This window comes from Phyllobates terribilis, unplaced genomic scaffold, assembly GCF_046119375.1.
Source record: "Phyllobates terribilis strain yellow unplaced genomic scaffold, ASM4611937v1 Scaffold_20__1_contigs__length_20440879, whole genome shotgun sequence".
Taxonomy (NCBI): Eukaryota; Metazoa; Chordata; class Amphibia; order Anura; family Dendrobatidae; genus Phyllobates; species Phyllobates terribilis.
Window position 1 is genome coordinate 15,682,266 of NW_027362780.1, and position 7,390 is coordinate 15,689,655.

A 7,390-nucleotide genomic window follows, 5' to 3' on the forward strand; every position below is an offset into this window, starting at 1 on the left:
ATTTAATAAAGCATAGGATAAAACAACATAAATACAATTTAATAAAGCATAGGATAAAACAACATAAATACAATTTAATAAAGCATAGGATAAAACAACATAAATACAATTTAATAGAGCATAGGATAAAACAACATAAATACAATTTATAAAGCATAGGATAAAACAACATAAATACAATTTAATAAAGCATAGGATAAAACAACATAAATACAATTTAATAAAGCATAGGATAAAACAACATAAATACAATTTAATAAAGCATAGGATTAAACAACATAAATACAATTTAATAAAGCATAGGATAAAACAACATAAATACAATTTAATAAAGCATAGGATAAAACAACATAAATACAATTTAATAAAGCATAGGATAAAACAACATAAATACAATTTAATAAAGCATAGGATAAAACAACATAAATACAATTTAATAAAGCATAGGACAAAACAACATAAATAAAATTTAATAAAGCATAGGTTAAAACAACATAAATACAATTTAATAAAGCATAGGACAAAACAACATAAATACAATTTAATAAAGCATAGGTTAAAACAACATAAATAAAAGTTAATAAAGCATAGGATAAAACTACATAAATACAATTTAATAAAGCATAGGCTAAAACTACATAAATACAATTTAATAAAGCATAGGATAAAACAAATTAAATACAATATAATAAAGCAAAGGATAAAACAACATAAATTCAATTTAATAAAGCATAGGATAAAACAACATAAATACAATTTAATAAAGCATATGTTAAAGCAACATAAATACAATTTAATAAAGCATAGGTTAAAACAACATAAATACAATTTAATAAAGCATAGGATAGAACAACATAAATACAATTTAATAAAGCATAGGATAAAACAACATAAATACAATTTAATAAAGCATAGGATAAAACAACATAAATACAATTTAATAAAGCATAGGATAAAACAACATAAATACAATTTAATAGAGCATAGGATAAAACAACATAAATACAATTTAACAAAGCATAGGACAAAACAACATAAATACAATTTAATAAAGCATATGTTAAAGCAACATAAATACAATTTAAAAAAGCATAGGATAAAACCACATAAATACAATTTAATAAAGCACAGGATAAAACAACATAAATACAATTTAATAAAGCATAGGATACAACAACATAAATACAATTTAGTAAAGCATAGGTCAAAATAACATAAATACAATTTAATAAAGCATAGGATAAAACAACATAAATACAATTTAATAAAGCATAGGACAAAACAACATAAATACAATTTAATAAAGCATAGGTTAAAACAACATAAATAAAAGTTAATAAAGCATAGGATAAAACAACATAAATACAATTTAATAAAGCATAGGTTAAAACAATATAAATAAAATTTAATAAAGCATAGGATAAAACAAAATACATACAATTTAATAAAGTATAGGATAAAACAACATAAATACAATTTAATAAAGCATAGGTTAAAACAACATAAATACAATTTAATAAAAAATAGGATAAAACAACATAAATACAATTTAATAAAGCATAGGATAAAACAACATAAATAAAATTTAATAAAGCATAGGATAAAACAACATAAATACAATTTAATAAAGCATAGGATAAAACAACATAAATACAATTTAATAAAGCATAGGATAAAACAACATAAATATAATTTAATAAAGCATAGGATAAAACAACATAAATACAATTTAATAAAGCATAGGATAAAACAACATAAATAAAATTTAATAAAGCATAGGATAAAACAACATAAATAAAATTTAATAAAGCATAGGATAAAACAACATAAATATAATTTAATAAAGCATAGGATAAAACAACATAAATACAATTTAATAAAGCATAGGATAAAACAACATAAATAAAATTTAATAAAGCATAGGTTAAAACAACATAAATACAATTTAATAAAGCATAGGAAAAAACAACATAAATAAAATTTAATAAAGCATAGTTTAAAACAACATGAATACAATTTAATAAAGCACAGTATAAAACCACAGAAATACAATTTAATAAAGCATAGGATAAAACAACATAAATACAATTTAATAAAGCATAGGACAAAACAACATAAATACAATTTAATAAATCATAGGATAAAACAACATAAATACAATTTAATGAAACATAGGATAAACAACATAAATACAATTTAATAAAGCATAGGACAAAACAACATAAATACAATTTAATAAAGCATATGTTAAAACAACATAAATACAATTTAATAAAGCATAAGATAAAACAACATAAATACAATTTAATGAAACATAGGATAAACAACATAAATACAATTTAATAAAGCATAGGACAAAACAACATAAATACAATTTAATAAAGCATATGTTAAAACAACATAAATACAATTTAATAAAGCATACGATAAAACAACATGAATATAATTTAGTAAAGCATAAGATAAAACAACATGAATATAATTTAATAAAGCATAGGTTAAAACAACATAAATACAATTTAAGAAAGCATAGGATAAAACTACATAAATACAATTTAATAAAGCATAGGATAAAACAACATAAATAAAATTTAATAAAGCATAGGATAAAACAACATAAATACAATTTAATAAAGCATAGGATAAAACAACATAAATACAATTTAATAAAGCATAGGATAAAACAACATAAATACAATTTAATAAAGCATAGGACAAAACAACATAAATACAATTTAATAAAGCATAGGTTAAAACAACATAAATAAAAGTTAATAAAGCATAGGATAAAACAACATAAATACAATTTAATAAAGCATAGGTTAAAACAATATAAATAAAATTTAATAAAGCATAGGATAAAACAAAATACATACAATTTAATAAAGTATAGGATAAAACAACATAAATACAATTTAATAAAGCATAGGTTAAAACAACATAAATACAATTTAATAAAAAATAGGATAAAACAACATAAATACAATTTAATAAAGCATAGGATAAAACAACATAAATAAAATTTAATAAAGCATAGGATAAAACAACATAAATACAATTTAATAAAGCATAGGATAAAACAACATAAATACAATTTAATAAAGCATAGGATAAAACAACATAAATATAATTTAATAAAGCATAGGATAAAACAACATAAATACAATTTAATAAAGCATAGGATAAAACAACATAAATAAAATTTAATAAAGCATAGGATAAAACAACATAAATAAAATTTAATAAAGCATAGGATAAAACAACATAAATATAATTTAATAAAGCATAGGATAAAACAACATAAATACAATTTAATAAAGCATAGGATAAAACAACATAAATAAAATTTAATAAAGCATAGGTTAAAACAACATAAATACAATTTAATAAAGCATAGGAAAAAACAACATAAATAAAATTTAATAAAGCATAGTTTAAAACAACATGAATACAATTTAATAAAGCACAGTATAAAACCACAGAAATACAATTTAATAAAGCATAGGATAAAACAACATAAATACAATTTAATAAAGCATAGGACAAAACAACATAAATACAATTTAATAAATCATAGGATAAAACAACATAAATACAATTTAATGAAACATAGGATAAACAACATAAATACAATTTAATAAAGCATAGGACAAAACAACATAAATACAATTTAATAAAGCATATGTTAAAACAACATAAATACAATTTAATAAAGCATAAGATAAAACAACATAAATACAATTTAAAGAAACATAGGATAAACAACATAAATACAATTTAATAAAGCATAGGACAAAACAACATAAATACAATTTAATAAAGCATATGTTAAAACAACATAAATACAATTTAATAAAGCATACGATAAAACAACATGAATATAATTTAGTAAAGCATAAGATAAAACAACATGAATATAATTTAATAAAGCATAGGTTAAAACAACATAAATACAATTTAAGAAAGCATAGGATAAAACTACATAAATACAATTTAATAAAGCATAGGATAAAACAACATAAATAAAATTTAATAAAGCATAGGATAAAACAACATAAATACAATTTAATAAAGCATAGGATAAAACAACATAAATACAATTTAATAAAGCAAAGGATAAAACAACATAAATACAATTTAATAAAGCATAGGATAAAACAACATAAATTAAAATTTAATAAAGCATAGGTTAAAATAACATAAATACAATTTAATAAAGCATAGGACAAAACAACATAAATACAATTTAATAAAGCATAGTTTAAAACAACATAAATACAATTTAATAAAGCATAGGATAAAACCACAGAAATACAATTTACTAAAGCATAGGATAAAACAAAATAAATACAATTTAATAAAGGATAGGTCAAAACAACATAAATACAATTTAATAAAGCATAGGATAAAACAACATAAATACAATTTAATGAAACATAGGATAAACAACATAAATACAATTTAATAAAGCATAGGTAAAAACAACATAAATACAATTTAATAAAGCATAGGCTAAAACTACATAAATACAATTTAATAAAGCATAGGATAAAACAAATTAAATACAATATAATAAAGCATAGGATAAAACAACATAAATTCAATTTAATAAAGCATAGGATAAAACAACATAAATACAATTTAATAAAGCATAGGTTAAAACAACATAAATACAATTTAATAAAGCATAGGATAAAACAACATAAATACAATTTAATAAAGCATAGGACAAAACAACATAAATACAATTTAATAAAGCATATGTTAAAGCAACATAAATACAATTTAATAAAGCATAGGTTAAAACAACATAAATACAATTTAATAAAGCATAGGATAAAACAACATAAATACAATTTAATAAAGCATAGGATAAAACAACATAAATACAATTTAATAAAGCATAGGATAAAACAACATGAATACAATTTAATAAAGCATAGTATAAAACAACATAAATACAATTTAATAAAGCATAGGATAAAACAACATAAATACAATTTAATAAAGCATAGGATAAAACAACATAAATACAATTTAATAAAGCATAGGTTAAAACAACATAAATACAATTTAATAAAGCATAGGTTAAAACAACATAAATACAATTTAATAAAAAATAGGATAAAACAACATAAATACAATTTAATAAAGCATAGGATAAAACAACATAAATAAAATTTAATAAAGCATAGGATAAAACAACATAAATACAATTTAATAAAGCATAGGATAAAACAACATAAATACAATTTAATAAAGCATAGGATAAAACAACATAAATATAATTTAATAAAGCATAGGATAAAACATCATAAATACAATTTAATAAAGCATATGATAAAACAACATAAATACAATTTAATAAAGCATAGGATAAAACAACATAAATACAATTTAATAAAGCATAGGATAAAACAACATAAATAAAATTTAATAGAGCATAGGATAAAACAAAATAAATACAATTTATAAAGCATAGGAAAAAACAACATAAATACAATTTAATAAAGCATAGGATAAAACAGCATAAATACAATTTAATAAAGCATAGGATAAAACAACATAAATACAATTTAATAAAGCATAGGATAAAACAACATAAATAAAATTTAATAAAGCATAGGATAAAACAACATAAATTCAATTTAATAAAGCATAGGATAAAACAACATAAATACAATTTAATAAAGCATAGGATAAAACAACATAAATACAATTTAATAAAGCATAGGTTAAAACAACATAAATACAATTTAATAAAGCATAGGACAAAACAACATAAATACAATTTAATAAAGCATAGGTTAAAACAACATAAATACAATTTAATATAGCGTAGGATAAAACAACATAAATTCAATTTAATAAAGCATAGGATAAAACAACATATATACAATTTAATAAAGCACAGGATAAAACAACATAAATACAATTTAATAAAGCATAGGATAAAACATCATAAATACAATTTAATAAAGCATAGGATAAAACAACATAAATATAATTTAATAAAGCATAGGATAAAACAACATGAATACAATTTAATAAAGCATAGGTTAAAACAACATAAATACAATTTAATAAAGCATAGGATAAAACAACATAAATACAATTTAATAAAGCATAGGACAAAACAACATAAATACAATTTAATAAAGCATATGTTAAAGCAACATAAATACAATTTAATAAAGCATAGGTTAAAACAACATAAATACAATTTAATAAAGCATAGGATAAAACAACATAAATACAATTTAATAAAGCATATGATAAAACAACATAAATACAATTTAATAAAGCATAGGATAAAACAACATAAATACAATTTAATAAAGCATAGGATAAAACAACATAAATAAAATTTAATAGAGCATAGGATAAAACAAAATAAATACAATTTATAAAGCATAGGAAAAAACAACATAAATACAATTTAATAAAGCATAGGATAAAACAGCATAAATACAATTTAATAAAGCATAGGATAAAACAACATAAATACAATTTAATAAAGCATAGGATAAAACAACATAAATAAAATTTAATAAAGCATAGGATAAAACAACATAAATTCAATTTAATAAAGCATAGGATAAAACAACATAAATACAATTTAATAAAGCATAGGATAAAACAACATGAATACAATTTAATAAAGCATAGGATAAAACAACATAAATACAATTTAATAAAGCATAGGTTAAAACAACATAAATACAATTTAATAAAGCATAGGACAAAACAACATAAATACAATTTAATAAAGCATAGGTTAAAACAACATAAATAAAAGTTAATAAAGCATAGGATAAAACAACATAAATACAATTTAATAAAGCATAGGATAAAACAACATGAATACAATTTAATAAAGCATAGGATAAAACAACATAAATACAATTTAATAAAGCATAGGTTAAAACAACATAAATACAATTTAATAAAGCATAGGACAAAACAACATAAATACAATTTAATAAAGCATAGGTTAAAACAACATAAATACAATTTAATATAGCGTATGATAAAACAACATAAATTCAATTTAATAAAGCATAGGATAAAACAACATATATACAATTTAATAAAGCACAGGATAAAACAACATAAATACAATTTAATAAAGCATAGGATAAAACATCATAAATACAATTTAATAAAGCATAGGATAAAACAACATAAATATAATTTAATAAAGCATAGGATAAAACAACATAAATACAATTTAATAAAGCATAGGATAAAACAACATAAATAAAATTTAAAAAAGCATAGGTTAAAACAACATAAATACAATTTAATAAAGCATAGGACAAAACAACATAAATAAAATTTAATAAAGCATAGTTTAAAACAACATGAATACAATTTAATAAAGCACAGT